This window comes from Scyliorhinus torazame, chromosome 4, assembly GCF_047496885.1.
Source record: "Scyliorhinus torazame isolate Kashiwa2021f chromosome 4, sScyTor2.1, whole genome shotgun sequence".
NCBI classification, from domain to species: Eukaryota; Metazoa; Chordata; class Chondrichthyes; order Carcharhiniformes; family Scyliorhinidae; genus Scyliorhinus; species Scyliorhinus torazame.
Window position 1 is genome coordinate 35,014,211 of NC_092710.1, and position 23,170 is coordinate 35,037,380.

General features: G+C 49.6%; 2 long non-coding RNA genes across 2 annotated transcripts in view; one reads left to right on the forward strand and one right to left on the reverse strand.

Annotated features, from left to right (window-relative positions):
• Window positions 1–5,220, forward strand: part of LOC140410187 (uncharacterized) — a 179,754-nt gene extending 174,534 nt beyond the window's left edge. The window contains exon 6 of the long non-coding RNA XR_011940541.1: window positions 5,144–5,220. This is a non-coding gene — a long non-coding RNA (uncharacterized lncRNA). The remainder of the gene's footprint in view (window positions 1–5,143) is intronic.
• A 1,712-nt stretch (window positions 5,221–6,932) lies between these two features.
• LOC140410188 (uncharacterized) lies at window positions 6,933–13,680 on the reverse strand. Its single transcript, XR_011940548.1, has 2 exons — window positions 13,475–13,680; window positions 6,933–7,069 (listed from the first exon to the last, which is right to left on the reverse strand). It is a non-coding gene; the product is annotated as an uncharacterized lncRNA (long non-coding RNA).
• Window positions 13,681–23,170: the final 9,490 nt, after the last annotated feature.

Consider the following 23,170-nt stretch of genomic DNA (forward strand, 5'->3'; position numbering starts at 1 on the left):
GACACACTATCACACCCACATGCTAACACACACTCACTCCTACACACTCTTTCACACTCAATAACCCACTCACTAATTCTTACACACCACCACTCACACACACTCACTCACAAACTCAAACTGACTGACACAATGACTCACACTGACATACACACACACACTGACTTGCTCACTCTTAAACAAACTCACCATTACACATTCAGTAACTTTTGACACAGTCACTCACTCACATACTCACACACAAACTCATTCACACTTACACACTCACTCACTTATACACTGACACAACCACTCACTCACGCTGTCCCCATCAAACACTCCCAGGACAGGTACAGCACGGGGTCAGATACAGAGTAAGGGTTCCTCTATGCTGTCCCCATCAAACACTCCCAGGACAGGTACAGCACGGGGTTAGATACAGAGTAAGGGTTCCTCTATGCTGTCCCCATCAAACACTCCCAGGGCAGCTACAGCATGGGGTTAGATACAGAGTAAAGCACCCTCTACACTGTCCCCATCAAACACTCCCAGGACAGGTACAGCACAGAGTTAGATACAGAGTAAAGCTCCCTCGCCACTGTCCCCATCAAACACTCCCAGGGCAGGTACAGCACGGGGTTAGATACAGAGTAAAGGACCCTCTACACTGTCCCCAGCAAACACTCCCAGGACAGGAACAGCACGGGGTTAGATACAGAGTAAAGCTCCCTCTACACTGTCCCCATCAAACACTTCCAGGACAGGTACAGCACGGGGTTAGATACAGAGTAAAGCAACCTCTACACTGTCCCCATCAAACACTCCCAGGACAGGTACAGCACGGGGTTAGATACAGAGTAAAGCAACCTCTACACTGTCCCCATCAAACACTCCCAGGACAGGTACAGCACGGGGTTAGGTACAGAGTAAAGCTCCCGCTACACTGTCCCCTGCAAACACTCCCAGGACAGGTACAGCACGGGGTTAGATACAGAGTAAAGCTCCCTCTCCACTGTCCCCATCAAACACTCCCAGGACAGGTACAGCACAGGGTTAGATACAGAGTAAAGCTCCCTCTACACTGTCCCCAGCAAACACTCCCAGGACAGGTACAGCACGGGGTTAGATACAGAGTAAAGCTCCCTCTACACTGTCCCCATCAAACACTCCCAGGACAGGTTCAGCACGGGGTTAGATACAGAGTAAAGCACCCTCTACACTGTCCCCATCAAACACTCCCAGGACAGGTACAGCACGGGGTTAGATACAGAGTAACGCTCCCTCTACACTGTCCCGATCAAACACTCCCAGGATAGGTACAGCACAGGGTCAGATACAGAGTAAAGCTCTCTCTACACTGTCCCCCATCAAACACTCCCAGGACAGGTACAGCATGGGGTTAGATACAGTGTAAAGCTCTCTCTACACTGTCCCCATCAAACACTCCCAGGGCAGGTACAGCACGGGGTTACATACTGAGTAAAGCACCCTCTACACTGTCCCCATCAAACACTCCCAGGACAGGTACAGCATGGGGTTAGGTACAGAGTAAAGCTCCCTCTACACTGTCCCCATCAAACACTCCCAGGACAGGTACAGCATGGGTTTCGATACAGAGTGAAGCTCCCTCTACACTGTCCCCATCAAACACTCCCAGGACAGGTACAGGACGGGGTTAGATACAGAGTAAAGCTCCCTCGACACTGTCCCCATCAAACACTCCCAGGACAGATACAGCACGGGGTTAGATACAGTGTAAAGCTCTCTCTACACTGTCCCCATCAAACACTCCCAGGGCAGGTACAGCACGGGGTTACATACTGAGTAAAGCACCCTCTACACTGTCCCCATCAAACACTCCCAGGACAGGTACAGCATGGGTTTCGATACAGAGTAAAGCTCCCTCTACACTGTCCCCATCAAGCACTCCCAGGACAGGTACAGCACAGGGTCAGATACAGAGTAAAGCTCTCTCTACACTGTCCCCCATCAAACACTCCCAGAACAGGTACAGCATGAGGTTAGATACAGAGTAAAGCTCCCTCTACACCGTCCCCATCAAACACTCCCAGGACAGGTACAGCATGGGGTTAGATACAGTGTGAAGCTCCCTCACACTGTCCCCATGAAACACTCCCAGGACAGGTACAGCATGGGGTTAGATACAGTTTAAAGCTCTCACTACACTGTCCCCATCAAACACTCCCAGGGCAGGTACAGCACGGTGTTACATACTGAGTAAAGCACCCTCTACACTGTCCCCATCAAACACTCCCAGGACAGGTACAGCATGGGGTTAGATACAGAGTAAAGCTCCCTCTACACTGTCCCCATCAAACACTCCCAGGACAGGTACAGCATGGGTTTCGATACAGAGTAAAGCTCCCTCTACACTGTCCCCATCAAACACTCCCAGGACAGGTACAGCACGGGGTTAGATACAGAGTAAAGCTCCCTCTACACTGTCCCCATCAAACACTCCCAGGGCAGGTACAGCACGGGGTTACATACTGAGTAAAGCACCCTCTACACTGTCCCCATCAAACACTCCCAGGACAGGTACAGCATGGGTTTCGATACAGAGTAAAGCTCCCTCTACACTGTCCCCATCAAACACTCCCAGGACAGGTACAGCACGGGGTTAGATACAGAGTAAAGCTCCCTCTACACTGTCCCCATCAAACACTCCCAGGACAGGTACAGTACGGGGTTAGATACAGAGTAAAGCTCCCTCTACACTGTCCCCATCAAACACTCCCAGGACAGGTTCAGCACGGGGTTAGATACAGAGTAAAGCACCCTCTACACTGTCCCCATCAAACACTCCCAGGACAGGTACAGCACGGGGTTAGATACAGAGTAAAACTCCCTCTACACTGTCCCCATCAAACACTCCCAGGACAGGAACAGCACAGGGTCAGATACAGAGTAAAGCTCTCTCTACACTGTCCCCCATCAAACACTCCCAGGACAGGTACAGCATGAGGTTAGATACAGAGTAAAGCTCCCTCTTCACCGTCCCCATCAAACTCTCCCAGGACAGGTACAGCATGGGGTTAGATGCAGTGTGAAGCTCCCTCACACTGTCCCCATCAAACACTCCCAGGACAGGTACAGCATGGGGTTAGATACAGTGTAAAGCTCTCTCTACACTGTCCCCATCAAACACTCCCAGGGCAGGTACAGCACGGGGTTACATACTGAGTAAAGCACCCTCTACACTGTCCCCATCAAACACTCCCAGGACAGGTACAGCATGGGGTTAGATACAGAGTAAAGCTCCCTCTACACTGTCCCCATCAAACACTCCCAGGACAGGTACAGCACAGGGTCAGATACAGAGTAAAGCTCTCTCTACACTGTCCCCATCAAACACTCCCAGGGCAGGTACAGCATGAGGTTAGATACAGAGTAAAGCACCCTCTACACTGTCCCCATCAAACACTCCCAGGACAGGTACAGCATGGGGTTAGATACAGTGTGAAGCTCCCTCTACACTGTCCCCATCAAACACTCCCAGGACAGGTACAGCACGGGGTTAGATACAGAGTAAAGCTCCCTCTACACTGTCCCCATCAAACACTCCCAGGACAGGTACAGTACGGGGTTAGATACAGAGTAAAGCTCCCTCTACACTGTCCCCATCAAACACTCCCAGGACAGGTACAGCACGGGGTTAGATACAGAGTAAAGCTCCCTCTACACTGCCCCCATCAAACACTCCCAGGACAGGTACAGCACGGGGTTAGATACAGAGTAAAGCACCCTCTACACTGTCCCCATCAAACACTCCCAGGGCAGGTACAGCACAGGGTCAGATACAGAGTAAAGCTCCCTCTACACTGTCCCCATCAAACACTCCCAGGACAGGTACAGTACAGGGTTAGGTACAGAGTAAAGCTCCCTCTACACTGTCCCCATCAAACACTCCCAGGACAGGTACAGCACGGGGTCAGATATCGAGCAGGGCTCTCTCTACACTATACTGTTTCCATTTTCTCACATCATATTTGCTTCTTTTCCAATTCACTTTAATTCTCTGCCATCTCGTTCTTGATCTTCTTAATAGTGGGAACCGTTTCTCCCTGTCTACTCTGTCCGGCACCCCCAAGAATTTGAACACCTCTATCTCATCTCCTCTTGGCCATTTCTCTCCGTGGAGAACAGACCCAACCTCTCCAATCTAACCTCATCACTGAAGTTTCTCATTCCTGAACCATTCTTGTGAACCTCCTCTGCACTCGCTCCAGTGTGTTCACATCCTTCCTACAGTGTGGCACCCAGAACTGTCCACAATATTCCAGCTGAGGTCTAACTAGTGTCTTGTATAAGTTCAGCCTTACCTCCGCGCTCTTGTACCAATGCGGGAAAATACTGAGCAGGTCAGGCAGCATCTATGGAGAGTGAAATATAATCTTGGACCAGGGCGACTGGCAGATAGACAGATAGAGAAAAGTCCACACACACAGTAACACACTTACCCTCACACAGACACCCTGCTCTAATCAGATAGGAAATGCGGCAGATGACTTCTCCATCGGTAACTGGAAGGTGATTAATTGGATTTCTCTTCAAAAAGACCAGCTCATATTTAAAAAGAATGGGTGGGTGGGAGGGTTGGTGCTTCCCAATCTTTTGTATTATTATTGGGCGGTGAATTTGGAGAAGATTGGGCAATGGTGGGGAGAGGAAGAAGCGGAATGGGTACAGGTGGTGGAAGAATCGTGTAAGGGGGCTAGTTTGCAGACTTCCGCTGCGGCTGCACTCCCATTTCCCCCGGGGAGGTTGACACAAAGCCCGGTGCTGGCATCTTCCTTCAACATCTGGAGCAAGCGGAGATGCCATTTTACTTTGGGAAACTTGACGGTGCAAGCCTCTATTTATGGAAACCACCGATTCACCCCAGCGGCAAGACTGGATACAATATTTAAACAGTGGCATAAAGCTGGGCTGAGACAGGTTACAGACTTGTTGTTGGAAAGTAGATTTGAAGAATTGAGGGAGAAACATAAAATGCAGAGGGAGGTGAAGTTTAATTATCTTCAATGATGAAACTTGGTGAAAAAGGAGTTGTCCTCGTTCGTTTGCCTACCGGAGAACAAGCTGCTGGAGAAATTGCTCCTCCCAGCTGAGTTGGTGATGGGAGAATTACTAACATTTACAGGTGGCTGATGGACAGAAAGAAAGCAGCGATTGAAGAGATGAAACAAAAGTGGAAGGAAGAGTTGGATATGGAGTTGGAATGGGGACTATGGAGTGAGATTATACACAGGGTCAATGCGACATCTTCATGTGCTCGGATGGGCTTGATACAATTCAAGGATGTACACAGGGGCCCATATGACACAGGAACGAATGAGCAGATTCCTCACAGAGGAAGAAGATAAATGTGAGAGTGTAAAGGAGGACCAGTTAACCATGTCCACATCTTCTGGTCACGTCCACGATTTGTGGGCTTCTGGCTCTCGCTATTTCAACACGAACAAAAGTTGTGGAGGTGGAAATATTACTGGGACCACGAGGCAATTTCTGGGGTGTCGGAAGTACCGGGACTAATAGGTGGGGACGGGGCCGATGTGGTGGCCTTTGTCACATTGATCGCCCGGAGGCTAATTTTATTGGAAGGGAAGTCAGAAGATCCGCCAAAAATATCGACATGGTTGAGGGATATTGCGGAATTCCTTAAACTTGAGAAACTAAAGTTAGCCCTTTGTGGCTCAGATGGGGGTTTCTGGACGAGATGGAAGCTGTTCTTGTCTCTATTTACAGATCTGTTTGTTGCCAGTGGGTAAGGGGAGGGAAGAGCGGAAAGGTTTAATGGAAATAAAGGAATAAATGTCAAATGAGGAGAATAGTATTTTGTTTGTGTTGTGACTGACTGATTGTTTGTATGTTGTTATGTCCGTCCACATCGGAATGAAAATATTTTCAAAAAACACAGCAACAGTGACCACACTTATTAAAAGGTAGCTCACGGACTGCAAAATGTTTGAAGGTCATGAGTTAAAAGTCTTAAACTTAAACGTGGGAATGAGGGAGTTAATTCAACCTTTCCACAGGGGACGTAGGGGAATTTTCCACCATGATCACATTTCTGACTGGGGAATCTTGCTGTGCAATCAATATGCCTGCTGTCAGTGTGTACATGTTCAAGTAGAAAGAGAGAAAGAAATCCATCTTCAGAGACTCTGAACTTAATTTTGAAAGTGCCACCATTTTGGGGCTCTTCCTGTGCACAAGCTGCCAGCAGAATTCCCCAACTTAAAAACAAGGTGAGAGTGGAGAGTGACGGGCGAGTTAACAGAAAGCAGTTGGGGTTATCAAACTAACCGTTTTCATTCAATCCAAATTGTTTCATTATAAATTCTAATCTCATGAAATGACATCAGATGATTTCAGTGAAAAAATCCCATTGAACCTCCTTGTCTAATAAAATGATGTTGTTGCCGATGACCCTGTACTGATTGAGGAATAAGCTTAACATCTCACAGTGTGAATAAATCAAATTGAATCCAAATTTATAGAGCAGCTCATTGAAGAAATCTGTCTGTGAACAACATGTAAAATATGAAGTGAAACTTTGCAATGAGCTTTGTTTTTGTGGCCTGGAATCTTCTCTTAAAGACCCATCAAACATTCCCAGGACAGGTACTGCACGGGGTTCGATAAAGAGTAATGCTCCCTCGACACTGTCACCATCAAACACTCCCAGGGCAGGTACAGCACAGGGTCAGATACAGAGTAAAGCTCCCTCTACACTGTCCCCATCAAACACTCCCAGGACAGGTACAGCATGGTGTTAGATACAGAGTAAAGCTCCCTCTACACTGTCCCCAGCAAACACTCCCAGGACAGGTTCAGCATGGGGTTACAAAGGGAATAAATGTTCCTCTACAGTTTCCAAAACAGAAGCTGCCAGGATATTTACAGCAAGTAGAGGGAATGAGGCAATGTTTCCAAAGGAAGGGTTTTATTTTTAAAGAAGGTAGGAAATTATCAACGTAACAGAACTTATCCCAAATGATGATTTCTCCAATATCCAAATCCAAAACGATGCCGAATTCATTCCCATCCCACTTTTCTGGATACTCTGAAATAGATAAACAGAGAGATAATTAGCAATAACAGACCACGAGGAATAGGAGCAGGATCTAATTGAGGGATTCAGGGGTGTTTATATATAGAATAACAGATACCCGGGAGTGAGTTACAGACTGGAATCTAATTGAGGGATTCAGGGGTGTTTATATATAGAATAACAGGTACCTGGGAGTGAGTTACAGACTGGAATCTAATCGAGGGGTTCACAATGGTTTATATATTGAATAACAGATACCCGGGAGTGAGTTACAGACTGGAATCTAATCGAGCTCTCTAGTCGTGCAAGACTCGCTCACTCTTGCACACACTCACAGTTAACAGATACACTGCAGTGCGATACAGTGTGCAATCTAATCGAGTGGATTTAACTCACGCTTACACACTCACTCACACAGTCGTACACAATCACTCACTAACACACTCACTAACTCACTCTTACACACCCTGACTCACACTCGCTCACCATTACACACTCACTCACACTCTTATCCCTACACCCTCACTCATTATTACACACTCACTTACTCTCACACACTCACTCAGTCTCTCACACACACTCTCTCACACTTAAACACTCACTCACACCCCCCACTCACCTTTACACATTCAATCACACACACACTCACTCTCTTACACACTCACTCACACACTCACTCTTATACATTCACTCACACACACTGCTACAAACTCGCACTCACACTCCCTCACACACTTAATCATTCACTCTTACACACACACTCACCCCCACTATTACACGCACACACTCGCACACTCACTCATTCTTACACACTAACTCGCTCACACACTCAAATTCACTTACACAATCACACACACTGACTCGCTCACTCTTGCACACACTCACAGTTAAAAGATACACTGCAGTGCGATACAGTGTGCAATCTAATCGAGTGGATTTAACTCACGCTTACACACTCACTCACACTCACTTACACACTGAAACTCACTCATTCCTATAGACTCACTCATTATTACACACTGATTCCACACTCACTCACTCTCACACACTCACTCAATCAGTCTCACACACACACATACTCACACACTCTTGCACAATCACTCACTAACATACTCTCACTCATTAACTCACTCTTACACACCCCGACTCACGCTCACTCACCATTACACAATCACTCACTCACACTCACTTACACACTGAAACTCACTCATTACTACAGACTCACTTATTATTGCACGCTGATTCCACACTCACTCTCTCACACCCACTCACACACACCCACACCCACTCACACACACCCACACCCACTCACACACACTCACACACACCCACTCACACACACCCACACCCACTCACACACACCCACACCCACTCACACACACCCACACCCACTCACACACACCCACACCCACTCACACACACCCACACCCACACACCCACACCCACTCACACCCACTCACACACACCCACACCCACTCACACACACCCACACCCACTCACACACACCCACACCCACTCACACACACCCACACCCACTCACACACACCCACTCACACACACCCACACCCACTCACACACACCCACACCCACTCACACACACCCACACCCACTCACACACACCCACACCCACTCACACCCACCCACTCACACACACCCACACCCACTCACACACACCCACACCCACTCACACACACCCACACCGACACCCACTCACACACACCCACTCACACACACCCACACCCACTCACACACACCCACACCCACTCACACACACCCACACCCACTCACACACACACCCACTCACACACACACACACCCACTCACACACACACACACACACCCACACCCACTCACACACACCCACTCACACACACCCACACCCACTCACACACACCCACACCCACTCACACACACCCACACCCACTCACACACACCCACACCCACTCACACACACCCACACCCACTCACACACACCCACACCCACTCACACACACCCACACCCACTCACACACACCCACACCCACTCACACACACCCACCCACACCCACTCACACACACCCACACACACCCACACCCACTCACACACACCCACACCCACTCACACACACCCACACCCACTCACACACACCCACACCCACTCACACACACCCACACCCACACACCCACACCCACACCCACTCACACACACCCACACCCACTCACACACACCCACACCCACTCACACACACCCACCCACACCCACTCACACACACCCACACACACCCACACCCACTCACACACACCCACACCCACTCACACACACCCACACCCACTCACACACACCCACACCCACTCACACACACCCACACCCACACACCCACACCCACACACCCACACCCACACCCACTCACACCCACACCCACTCACACACACCCACACCCACTCACACACACCCACACCCACTCACACACACCCACACCCACTCACACACACCCACACACACTCACACACACCCACTCACACACACCCACACCCACTCACACCCACACACACCCACACCCACTCACACCCACACCCACAACCACTCACACCCACACCCACTCACACCCACACCCACTCACACCCACACCCACTCACACCCACACCCACTCACACCCACACCCACTCACACCCACACCCACTCACAGCCACACCCACTCACAGCCACACCCACTCACAGCCACACCCACTCACACCCACTCACACCCACACCCACTCACACCCACACCCACTCACACCCACACCCACTCACACCCACACCCACTCACACCCACACCCACCCACACCCACACCCACTCCCCCACACCCACTCCCCCACACCCACTCCCCCACACCCACTCACCCACACCCACTCACCCACACCCACTCACCCACACCCACTCACCCACACCCACTCACCCACACCCACTCACCCACACCCACTCACCCACACCCCCACACCCACTCACCCACACCCACTCACCCACACCCACTCACACACACCCACTCACACACACCCACCCACACCCACTCACCCACACCCACTCACCCACACCCACACCCACTCACCCACACCCACTCACCCACACCCACTCACCCACACCCACTCACCCACACCCACTCACCCACACCCACTCACCCACACCCACTCACCCACCCACCCACACCCACTCACCCACCCACACCCACTCACCCACCCCCACTCACCCACCCCCACTCACCCACCCCCACTCACCCACACCCACTCACCCACACCCACTCACCCACACCCACTCACACACACCCACTCACACACACCCACTCACACACACCCACTCACACACACCCACTCACACACACACACTCACACCCACCCACCCACTCACACACAATCACTCAGTCTTAAACACACTCACACTCACTCTCACACACACACTGTCACTCTGACACACTGTCACTCTGACACACTGTCACTCCCACATGCTAACTCACACTCACTCTTACATAATCACTCACACTCACCCCAACACAGTCAATCACATGCTCACTATTACATACAGATACACTCTTTCACTCTCAATAATCCACTCACTCATTCTTACACGCCAACTCTCTCACACACACACACACTCAAACTGACTTACACAATCACTCACTCTGACATACACACACAGACTCGCTCACTCTTACACACTCACCATTACACACTCACTCACATACTCATACACGCTAACTAATTCACACTTACACTCTCACTCACTTATACACTTACACAATCACTCACACTAACTCTTACATCCACACTCACTTTTACACACACACTAACTCACCCAATCACACACTCACTCTTACACCCCGACTCTGACACACTCTCTCACTCACACTCACTCAGTCATACATACTCAGGCACACACATCCTCACACATGCACTCACACGCTCACTCACTCACACACACTCACTCAGGATCAGACTCACTCACACACAATTATTCACTCACACTCACTCACTCTTACACACGCACTCACTCTCGCTCACACACAGACTGACTCACTCATTCACACTAACTTACACACAATTACTCATTCACTCACTCACACTCACTCACTCATACATACTCAGACACTCACATCCTCACTCATACACTCACACTCACACATTCACTCACTCCTACACGCTCAATCACTCTCACTCAGACACAGACACACTCAGTTGTTCACACTTACACACAATTCCTCACTCACACTCACGCTTGCACAATCCTCTTACACTCACACTTACACACTCACACTTACACAAACACTATCATTCTTACACACTGTCTCACACACACACAATCTTACATACTCACACTCACTCACATCCTCACTCACACACTATTACACACACATTCTTACATACGCACACACTTACACACACATACTCACTCACTTTTACACATTAACTCGCTCAGTCTTACACACACACCCACACTTGCAATCACTCACACTCACATACCCACTCACACACCAACCCGCTCACAACCACGCCCACAGACTCGCACATTCACATTCACTCACACGCTCACTCTTATACACTCAGTCACTCTTATTCAAACACACTCTTCACACACTTACACACACACACTCGTACTGACTCACTCTCACACACACTAGTTCTCACCAATTCTCACTCTTACACTCACTCACTGTATGACACACTCACATCCACACCGACTCTGACACACTCATTCACTGTTATACACACTCACTCAGACACTGGGGGCGCAGAGCGAGTGGCGCAGCGAGGGAGAGGGACGCAGCAAGGGAGAGGCACGCAGCGAGAGCGAGGCACGCAGCGAGAGAGGGGGGGACGCAGCGAGAGAGAGAGGGACGCAGCGAGAGAGAGGGGGACCCAGCGAGAGAGAGGGGGACACAGCGAGAGCGAGGCACGCAGCGAGAGAGGGGGGGGGACGCAGCGAGAGAGAGGGGGACGCAGCGAGAGAGAGGGGGACGCAGCGAGAGAGAGAGGCACGCAGCGAGAGAGGGGGGGACGCAGCGAGAGAGAGGGGGACGCGGCGAGAGAGGGGGGGACGCGGCGAGAGACAGGGGGACGCAGCGAGAGAGAGAGGGACGCAGCGAGAGAGAGGGGGACACAGCGAGAGAGAGGGGGACACAGCGAGAGAGTGGGGGACACAGCGAGAGAGAGGGGGACACAGCGAGAGAGAGGGGGACACAGCGAGAGAGAGGGGGACACAGCGAGAGAGAGGGGGACACAGCGAGAGAGAGGGGGACACAGCGAGAGAGAGGGGGACACAGCGAGAGAGAGGGGGACACAGCGAGAGAGAGGGGGACACAGCGAGAGAGAGGGGGACACAGCGAGAGAGAGGGGGACACAGCGAGAGAGAGGGGGACACAGCGAGAGAGAGGGGGACACAGCGAGAGAGAGGGGGACACAGCGAGAGAGAGGGGGACACAGCGGGAGAGAGGGGGACACAGCGAGAGAGAGGGGGACACAGCGAGAGAGAGGGGGACACAGCGAGAGAGAGGGGGACACAGCGAGAGAGAGGGGGACACAGCGAGAGAGAGGGGGACACAGCGAGAGAGAGGGGGACACAGCGAGAGAGAGGGGGACACAGCGAGAGAGAGGGGGACACAGCGAGAGAGAGGGGGACACAGCGAGAGAGAGGGGGACACAGCGAGAGAGAGGGGGACACAGCGAGAGAGAGGGGGACACAGCGAGAGAGAGGGGGACACAGCGAGAGAGAGGGGGACACAGCGAGAGAGAGGGGGACACAGCGAGAGAGAGGGGGACACAGCGAGAGAGAGGGGGACACAGCGAGAGAGAGGGGGACACAGCGAGAGAGAGGGGGACACAGCGAGAGAGAGGGGAACACAGCGAGAGAGAGGGGGACACAGCGAGAGAGAGGGGGACACAGCGAGAGAGAGGGGGACACAGCGAGAGAGAGGGGGACACAGCGAGAGAGAGGGGGACACAGCGAGAGAGAGGGGGACACAGCGAGAGAGAGGGGGACACAGCGAGAGAGAGGGGGACACAGCGAGAGAGAGGGGGACACAGCGAGAGAGAGGGGTCAGAGAGGGACACAGCGAGAGAGAGTGGGACAGAGAGAGAGAGGTACACAGCGAGAGAGACATGGAGAGGGCCATACATAGAGGGAGAGGGACACAGAAAGAGTGACACAGAGAGAAAGAGGTACTCAGTAAAAGAGAGGGATAGAGTGAGATAGAAGGACACAGAGAGAGACAGGGACACAGAGGGAGAGAGGGATACAGAGATGGACAGAGCGAGGGGGCCACACACAGAAAGAGGTACACAGCGGGTCAGGATGTGAGGTTTCATGGACGTGAGTGGGTCAGGATGTGAGGGTTTGGGGACATGAGGATGTGATGGTGTGAGGGTGCCAGGACGTGAGGCAGTCAGGACATTGGGGTTATTAAACTGACCGTTTTCATTGAATCCAAATTGTTTCATTATAAATTCCAATCTCAGGAATTGACATCAGTGGATTTCAGTGAAAAATCCCATTGAACCTCCTTGTCTAATAAAATGATGTTGTTGCCGATGACCCTGTATTGATTCAGGAATAAGCTTAACATCTCAGTGAGAAAAAGTCAAATTGAATCCATATTTATAGAGCAGCTCATTGAAGAAATCTGTCTGTGAACAACAGGTAAAATATGAAGTGAAACTTTGCAATGAGCTTTGTTTGTCTGGCCAGGAATCTTCTCTTAAAATGGAGGCAGAAATGAAGTTGTGTTTAACTCACATTCTGTGATTTCTTGCTGGTTTTTACTCATTCTATGGAAAGCCTTTCTAAGGCGACAGACGAATAGTCATTCCAAACACGTCAGAAATTCAGAGGGAAACAAATGTTAAACCAAAGACAGAAATAAGGACAGGACAGAATCTGTTGTTGACTGCTGAATTAACATAACCATAGACAGGACAAGTGTCTTCCTTAGCAGACACAGGAACCACACCGAGGGGGACATTGCTGACAGCAAGTCGGGGGTGGGGTCTGCACACAGGTCACTGAGGAGATCTCAGTCCAAACTGTTTCCAATCATTTCCCAAATGTTTGACAACATTTGTGGCACTTCCAAGATTTAAGGTACTTTGCTGTCTGTATTCTGTGAATCCAGCTGTGAAATATCTTCACTTCAATGTCTTTTCCCCAACACTATCCCCATATCCCTTTATGTCAATGCGATTTAGAAATCAGTCAATTTCTGCTATAAACTTAGTCAATATCTTTCCATCTTTGAGAGTGGAGAAATCACCAGGAATGTGGGATTTGATCTCCAGGGTTAGGTTGGAGAAACAGGGCTCATTCAGGCCCTATTGAACCAATCTCTCCTCCTAGGACAGTCCGGCAACCTCCCTATCAGACGATTGACCCTCCGCTGCACTCTCTCTTTGACAACTATATCCTTTCTCAGTTAGGGAGACCGAAACTATACGCAATACTCCAGGTGTGGTCTCACCAAGGCCTTGTGTAACTGCAGGAAGACATCTCCACTTCTGAATTCAAATCCCTCTTGCAATGAAGGCCAACGTGTCATTGGCCTTCTTAACTGCTTGCTGCACCCCCCTCTCCTCTTTCAGTGACTGGTGTACAAGCTCCATTTGTACATCCACATTGCCCAACATATCATGTTTAAATACAACTCTTTCCTTCAGTTTTTGCTTGACACTAACTTGGACAACTGTCCGAATTGTCTCAGTGTTGTGCTCACATAAAATGGCCACCGTTAAGTAACTTAAAATGGCTGACTGCTGATCGTGGATTTGTTTAGACAGATTCTCAGAGAGAGATAGAGAGATGCAGAGACAGATAAGATGGGGAGACTAACAGAATACATCAATTCAAGATTCAGAATCTCCATCAAACACTGTTAGCAAAAGTCCATCATGGGGTTACATACAGATTACACATCCCTCTAAACCGTCCCCATCAAACACTCCAAGGGCAGCTACATTACGATGATGTATACAGAGTAAAGCTTCCTCGACGCTGTCCCCATCAAACACTCCCAGGACAGGTACAGCACGGGGTTAGATACAGTGTAAAGCTCCCTCTACATTCTCCCCATCAAACACACCCAGGACAGGTACAGCACGGGGTTAGATACAGAGTAACGCTCCCTCTACACTGTCCCCATCAAACACTCCCAGGACAGGTACAGTACGAGGTTGGATACAGAGTAAAGCTCCCTCTGCACTGTCCCTATCAAACACTCCCAGGGCAGCTAAAGCACGGGGTTAGATACAGAGTAAAGCTCCCTCTACACTGTCCCATCAAACACTACCAGGACAGGTGCACCACGGGGTTACAAACGGAATAAATGTTCCTCTCCAATTTCCACAACAGAAGCTGCCAGGATATTTACAGCAAGTAGAGGGAATGAAGCAATGTTTTCAAAGGAAGGGTTTTATTTTGAAAAGAGATCGCAAATTATCAACATAACAGAACTGACCCCAAATGATGATTACTCCAATATCCAAATCCAAAACGATGCAGAATTCATTCCCATCCCACTTTTCCGGATAATCTTAAATAGATAAACATAGAAATAATTAGCAATGACAGACCACAAGGAATAGGAGCAGGACTGGTCCATTCAGCCCTTCGAACTCACTCCACCAGTCAATATGATCATGGAGATTCTTCCATTTCAACACCGTCTTCCTGCCCTATCCACGTGCCTCTTGTTGATCCATCAATCGCAGTCCAGAACCGGCTCAATGACTGAGTCTCCACATTCCTTTGGGATAGAGAATTCCCAGGATTCACCACCATCTGAGTGACAAAATTCCTCCTCATCTCAGTCCGGCATATCGTTGGTTAATACACAGAATAGATTATATCTGGGAATGAATTACAGACTGCAATCTAATGGAGGGCTTCGGGATAGATTATATACAGAATAACAGATACCCGGGAGTGAGTTACAGACTGGAAACTAATCGAGGGGATCAGGATAGTTTATATATAGAATAACAGATACCCGGGAGTGAGTTACAGACTGGAATCGAATCGAGGGGTTCAGGATAGTTTATATATAGAACAACAGATACCCAGGAGTGAGTTACTGACTGGAATCGAATCGAGGGGTTCAGGATAGTTTATATATAGAACAACAGATACCCAGGAGTGAGTTACAGACAGGAATCTAATCGAGGGGTTCTGGATGGTTTATATACAGAACAACAGATACCCAGGAGTGAGTTACAGACTGGAATCTAATCGAGGGCTTCGGGATAGTTTATATACAGAATAACAGATACCCGGGAGTGAGTTACAGACTGGAATCTAATCGAGGGGTTCAGGATAGTTTATATATAGAATAACAGATACCCAGGAGTGAGTTACAGACTGGAATCGAATCGAGGGGTTCAGGATAGTTTATATAGAGAATAGTACAAAGTCTTACAACACCAGGTTAAAGTCCAACAGGTTTGTTTCGATGTCACTAGCTTTCGGAGCGCTGCTCCTTCCTCAGGTGAATCCTGCCACCTGAGGAAGGAGCAGCGCTCCGAAAGCTAGTGACATCGAAACAAACCTGTTGGACTTTAACCTGGTGTTGTAAGACTTCGTACTGTGCTCACCCCAGTCCAACGCCGGCATCTCCACATCATATGTAGAGAATAACAGATACCCGGGAGTGAGTTACAGACTGGAATCTAATCGAGGGGTTCAGGATAGTTTATATGGAGAATAACAGATACCCAGGAGTGCGTTACAGACTGGAATCTAATCGAGGGGTTAGATTTAACTCACTCTTACACACTCACTCACACCCTGACACAATCGCTCACTAACACACACTATCACGCACTTAATAACTAAATCACGCTTACACACCCTGACGCACACTTGCTCACTATTACACACTCGCTCACACACTGAAACTCAATTATTCCTACACACTCACTCATTATTACACACTGACTTACTCTCACACTCTCACTTACACATTCACACCACTCACTCAGTCTAACACACACTCATTCTCTCATACGTAAGCACTCACTTGCACACTCACTCACACTCCCTCACTCACTCTTACACATTCCTTCACACACACACACTCGCTCTTACACACTCACTCACTGATACACACTCACTCACTCACTCATACACACTCACTCACACCCACTATTACACACACACTCATTCTTCCACACTAACTCGCCCACACACTCAAACTCACTTACACAATCACTCACACTTACATACTCACACACTGACTCACTCACTCTTACACACAGTCACCCTAACACACACTCACTGTTAACAGATATACTGGAGTGCAACACAGTGTGCAATCTAATTGAGGGGGTAGATTTCACTCACTCTCTCACACACACTTACACACTCGCTCACACGCATACGCTTACACACTCGCTCACACACTTACACAATCACGCACTAACACTCACTCACTAACTCACTCTTACACACCTGTGTCACACTCGCTCACTATTACACACTGACTCACTCACGCTCACTCTCATTCCTATAGACTCACTCATTAGTATACACTGATCCACACACCCTCACTTACTTTCACACACTCACTCAGTCGCACACACACTCACTCACACACTCACTGTCACACACTCACTGTCACAGTCACACACTCATTCTTACACACCTGTCACTCTGACACAATCACTCCCAGATGCTAACACACATCACTCTTGCATACTGATTCACAGTTCTTCACTCTCTCACAATTACACACAGACACACTTTCACACTCAATCACCTACTCACTCATTCTTACATACTAGCTCACACTCACTCACACACTCAAACTGATTTACACAATCACTCACATTGATATACGTACACACTGATTCACTCACTCCTACACACACTCACCATTACACACTCAGTCACTCTTGACAGTCACTCACTCACATACTCACACACACTAACTCGTTCACACTTACACACTCACTCATACACTCACACTTATACAGTCACTCACTCTTACGCGCACACACTCAATCACACAGTCTGACACACTCACTCACACTCTTACACAATCACTCACTAACACACACTCTCACTAACTCACTGTTACACATCCTGACTCACATTCGCTCACGATTACACTCACTCACACTCACATACAGACTGAAACTCACTCATTCCTACAGACTCACTCATTATTACACATTGACTCACACACACTCACTTAGTCTCACACACTCACTCGGTCTTACAAACACTCACTCTCACACACTCACTATCACTCTGACACACTATCACACCCACATGCTAACACACACTCACTCCTACACACTCTTTCACACTCAATAACCCACTCACTAATTCTTACACACCACCACTCACACACACTCACTCACAAACTCAAACTGACTGACACAATGACTCACACTGACATACACACACACACTGACTTGCTCACTCTTAAACAAACTCACCATTACACATTCAGTAACTTTTGACACAGTCACTCACTCACATACTCACACACAAACTCATTCACACTTACACACTCACTCACTTATACACTGACACAACCACTCACTCACGCTGTCCCCATCAAACACTCCCAGGACAGGTACAGCACGGGGTCAGATACAGAGTAAGGGTTCCTCTATGCTGTCCCCATCAAACACTCCCAGGACAGGTACAGCACGGGGTTAGATACAGAGTAAGGGTTCCTCTATGCTGTCCCCATCAAACACTCCCAGGGCAGCTACAGCATGGGGTTATTAACAGAGTAAAGCACCCTCTACACTGTCCCCATCAAACACTCCCAGGACAGGTACAGCACAGAGTTAGATACAGAGTAAAGCTCCCTCGCCACTGTCCCCATCAAACACTCCCAGGGCAGGTACAGCACGGGGTTAGATACAGAGTAAAGCACCCTCTACACTGTCCCCAGCAAACACTCCCAGGACAGGAACAGCACGGGGTTAGATACAGAGTAAAGCTCCCTCTACACTGTCCCCATCAAACACTTCCAGGACAGGTACAGCACGGGGTTAGATACAGAGTAAAGCAACCTCTACACTGTCCCCATCAAACACTCCCAGGACAGGTACAGCACGGGGTTAGATACAGAGTAAAGCAACCTCTACACTGTCCCCATCAAACACTCCCAGGACAGGTACAGCACGGGGTTAGGTACAGAGTAAAGCTCCCGCTACACTGTCCCCTGCAAACACTCCCAGGACAGGTACAGCACGGGGTTAGATACAGAGTAAAGCTCCCACTCCACTGTCCCCATCAAACACTCCCAGGACAGGTACAGCACAGGGTTAGATACAGAGTAAAGCTCCCTCTACACTGTCCCCAGCAAACACTCCCAGGACAGGTACAGCACGGGGTTAGATACAGAGTAAAGCTCCCTCTACACTGTCCCCATCAAACACTCCCAGGACAGGTTCAGCACGGGGTTAGATACAGAGTAAAGCACCCTCTACACTGTCCCCATCAAACACTCCCAGGACAGGTACAGCACGGGGTTAGATACAGAATAACGCTCCCTCTACACTGTCCCGATCAAACACTTCCAGGATAGGTACAGCACAGGGTCAGATACAGAGTAAAGCTCTCTCTACACTGTCCCCCATCAAACACTCCCAGGACAGGTACAGCATGGGGTTAGATACAGTGTGAAGCTCCCTCACACTGTCCCCATCAAACACTCCCAGGACAGGTACAGCATGGGGTTAGATACAGTGTAAAGCTCTCTCTACACTGTCCCCATCAAACACTCCCAGGGCAGGTACAGCACGGGGTTACATACTGAGTAAAGCACCCTCTACACTGTCCCCATCAAACACTCCCAGGACAGGTACAGCATGGGGTTAGGTACAGAGTAAAGCTCCCTCTACACTGTCCCCATCAAACACTCCCAGGACAGGTACAGCATGGGTTTCGATACAGAGTGAAGCTCCCTCTACACTGTCCCCATCAAACACTCCCAGGACAGGTACAGGACGGGGTTTGATACAGAGTAAAGCTCCCTCGACACTGTCCCCATCAAACACTCCCAGGACAGATACAGCACGGGGTTAGATACAGTGTAAAGCTCTCTCTACACTGTCCCCATCAAACACTCCCAGGGCAGGTACAGCACGGGGTTACAGACTGAGTAAAGCACCCTCTACACTGTCCCCATCAAACACTCCCAGGACAGGTACAGCATGGGTTTCGATACAGAGTAAAGCTCCCTCTACACTGTCCCCATCAAACACTCCCAGGACAGGTACAGCACAGGGTCAGATACAGAGTAAAGCTCTCTCTACACTGTCCCCCATCAAACACTCCCAGAACAGGTACAGCATGAGGTTAGATACAGAGTAAAGCTCCCTCTACACCGTCCCCATCAAACACTCCCAGGACAGGTACAGCATGGGGTTAGATACAGTGTGAAGCTCCCTCACACTGTCCCCATGAAACACTCCCAGGACAGGTACAGCATGGGGTTAGATACAGTTTAAAGCTCTCACTACACTGTCCCCATCAAACACTCCCAGGGCAGGTACAGCACGGTGTTACATACTGAGTAAAGCACCCTCTACACTGTCCCCATCAAACACTCCCAGGACAGGTACAGCATGGGGTTAGATACAGAGTAAAGCTCCCTCTACACTGTCCCCATCAAACACTCCCAGGACAGGTACAGCATGGGTTTCGATACAGAGTAAAGCTCCCTCTACACTGTCCCCATCAAACACTCCCAGGACAGGTACAGCACGGGGTTAGATACAGAGTAAAGCTCCCTCTACACTGTCCCCATCAAACACTCCCAGGACAGGTACAGTACGGGGTTAGATACAGAGTAAAGCTCCCTCTACACTGTCCCCATCAAACACTCCCAGGACAGGTTCAGCACGGGGTTAGATACAGAGTAAAGCACCCTCTACACTGTCCCCATCAAACACTCCCAGGACAGGTACAGCACGGGGTTAGATACAGAGTAAAGCTCCCTCTACACTGTCCCCATCAAACACTCCCAGGACAGGAACAGCACAGGGTCAGATACAGAGTAAAGCTCCCTCTACACTGTCCCCATCAAACACTCCCAGGACAGGTACAGCATGGGTTTCGATACAGAGTGAAGCTCCCTCTACACTGTCCCCATCAAACACTCCCAGGACAGGTACAGGACGGGGTTTGATACAGAGTAAAGCTCCCTCGACACTGTCCCCATCAAACACTCCCAGGACAGATACAGCACGGGGTTAGATACAGTGTAAAGCTCTCTCTACACTGTCCCCATCAAACACTCCCAGGGCAGGTACAGCACGGGGTTACATACTGAGTAAAGCACCCTCTACACTGTCCCCATCAAACACTCCCAGGACAGGTACAGCATGGGTTTCGATACAGAGTAAAGCTCCCTCTACACTGTCCCCATCAAACACTCCCAGGACAGGTACAGCACAGGGTCAGATACAGAGTAAAGCTCTCTCTACACTGTCCCCCATCAAACACTCCCAGAACAGGTACAGCATGAGGTTAGATACAGAGTAAAGCTCCCTCTACACCGTCCCCATCAAACACTCCCAGGACAGGTACAGCATGGGGTTAGATACAGTGTGAAGCTCCCTCACACTGTCCCCATGAAACACTCCCAGGACAGGTACAGCATGGGGTTAGATACAGTTTAAAGCTCTCACTACACTGTCCCCATCAAACACTCCCAGGGCAGGTACAGCACGGTGTTACATACTGAGTAAAGCACCCTCTACACTGTCCCCATCAAACACTCCCAGGACAGGTACAGCATGGGGTTAGATACAGTGTAAAGCTCTCTCTACACTGTCCCCATCAAACACTCCCAGGACAGGTACAGCATGGGTTTCGATACAGAGTAAAGCTCCCTCTACACTGTCCCCATCAAACACTCCCAGGACAGGTACAGCACGGGGTTAGATACAGAGTAAAGCTCCCTCTACACTGTCCCCATCAAACACTCCCAGGACAGGTACAGTACGGGGTTAGATACAGAGTAAAGCTCCCTCTACACTGTCCCCATCAAACACTCCCAGGACAGGTTCAGCACGGGGTTAGATACAGAGTAAAGCACCCTCTACACTGTCCCCATCAAACACTCCCAGGACAGGTACAGCACGGGGTTAGATACAGAGTAAAGCTCCCTCTACACTGTCCCCATCAAACACTCCCAGGACAGGAACAGCACAGGGTCAGATACAGAGTAAAGCTCTCTCTACACTGTCCCCCATCAAACACTCCCAGGACAGGTACAGCATGAGGTTAGATACAGAGTAAAGCTCCCTCTTCACCGTCCCCATCAAACTCTCCCAGGACAGGTACAGCATGGGGTTAGATGCAGTGTGAAGCTCCCTCACACTGTCCCCATCAAACACTCCCAGGACAGGTACAGCATGGGGTTAGATACAGTGTAAAGCTCTCTCTACACTGTCCCCATCAAACACTCCCAGGGCAGGTACAGCACGGGGTTAGATACAGAGTAAAGCTCCCTCTACACTGTCCCCATCAAACACTCCCAGGACAGGTACAGCATGGGGTTAGATACAGAGTAAAGCTCCCTCTACACTGTCCCCATCAAACACTCCCAGGACAGGTACAGCACAGGGTCAGATACAGAGTAAAGCTCTCTCTACACTGTCCCCATCAAACACTCCCAGGGCAGGTACAGCATGAGGTTAGATACAGAGTAAAGCACCCTCTACACTGTCCCCATCAAACACTCCCAGGACAGGTACAGCATGGGGTTAGATACAGTGTGAAGCTCCCTCTACACTGTCCCCATCAAACACACCCAGGACAGGTACAGCATGGGGTTAGATACAGAGTAAAGCTCCCTCTACACTGTCCCCATCAAACACTCCCAGGACAGGTACAGTACGGGGTTAGATACAGAGTAAAGCTCCCTCTACACTGTCCCCATCAAACACTCCCAGGACAGGTACAGCACGGGGTCAGATATCGAGCAGGGCTCTCTCTACACTATACTGTTTCCATTTTCTCACATCATATTTGCTTCTTTTCCAATTCACTTTAATTCTCTGCCATCTCGTTCTTGATCTTCTTAATAGTGGGAACCGTTTCTCCCTGTCTACTCTGTCCGGCACCCCCAAGAATTTGAACACCTCTATCTCAT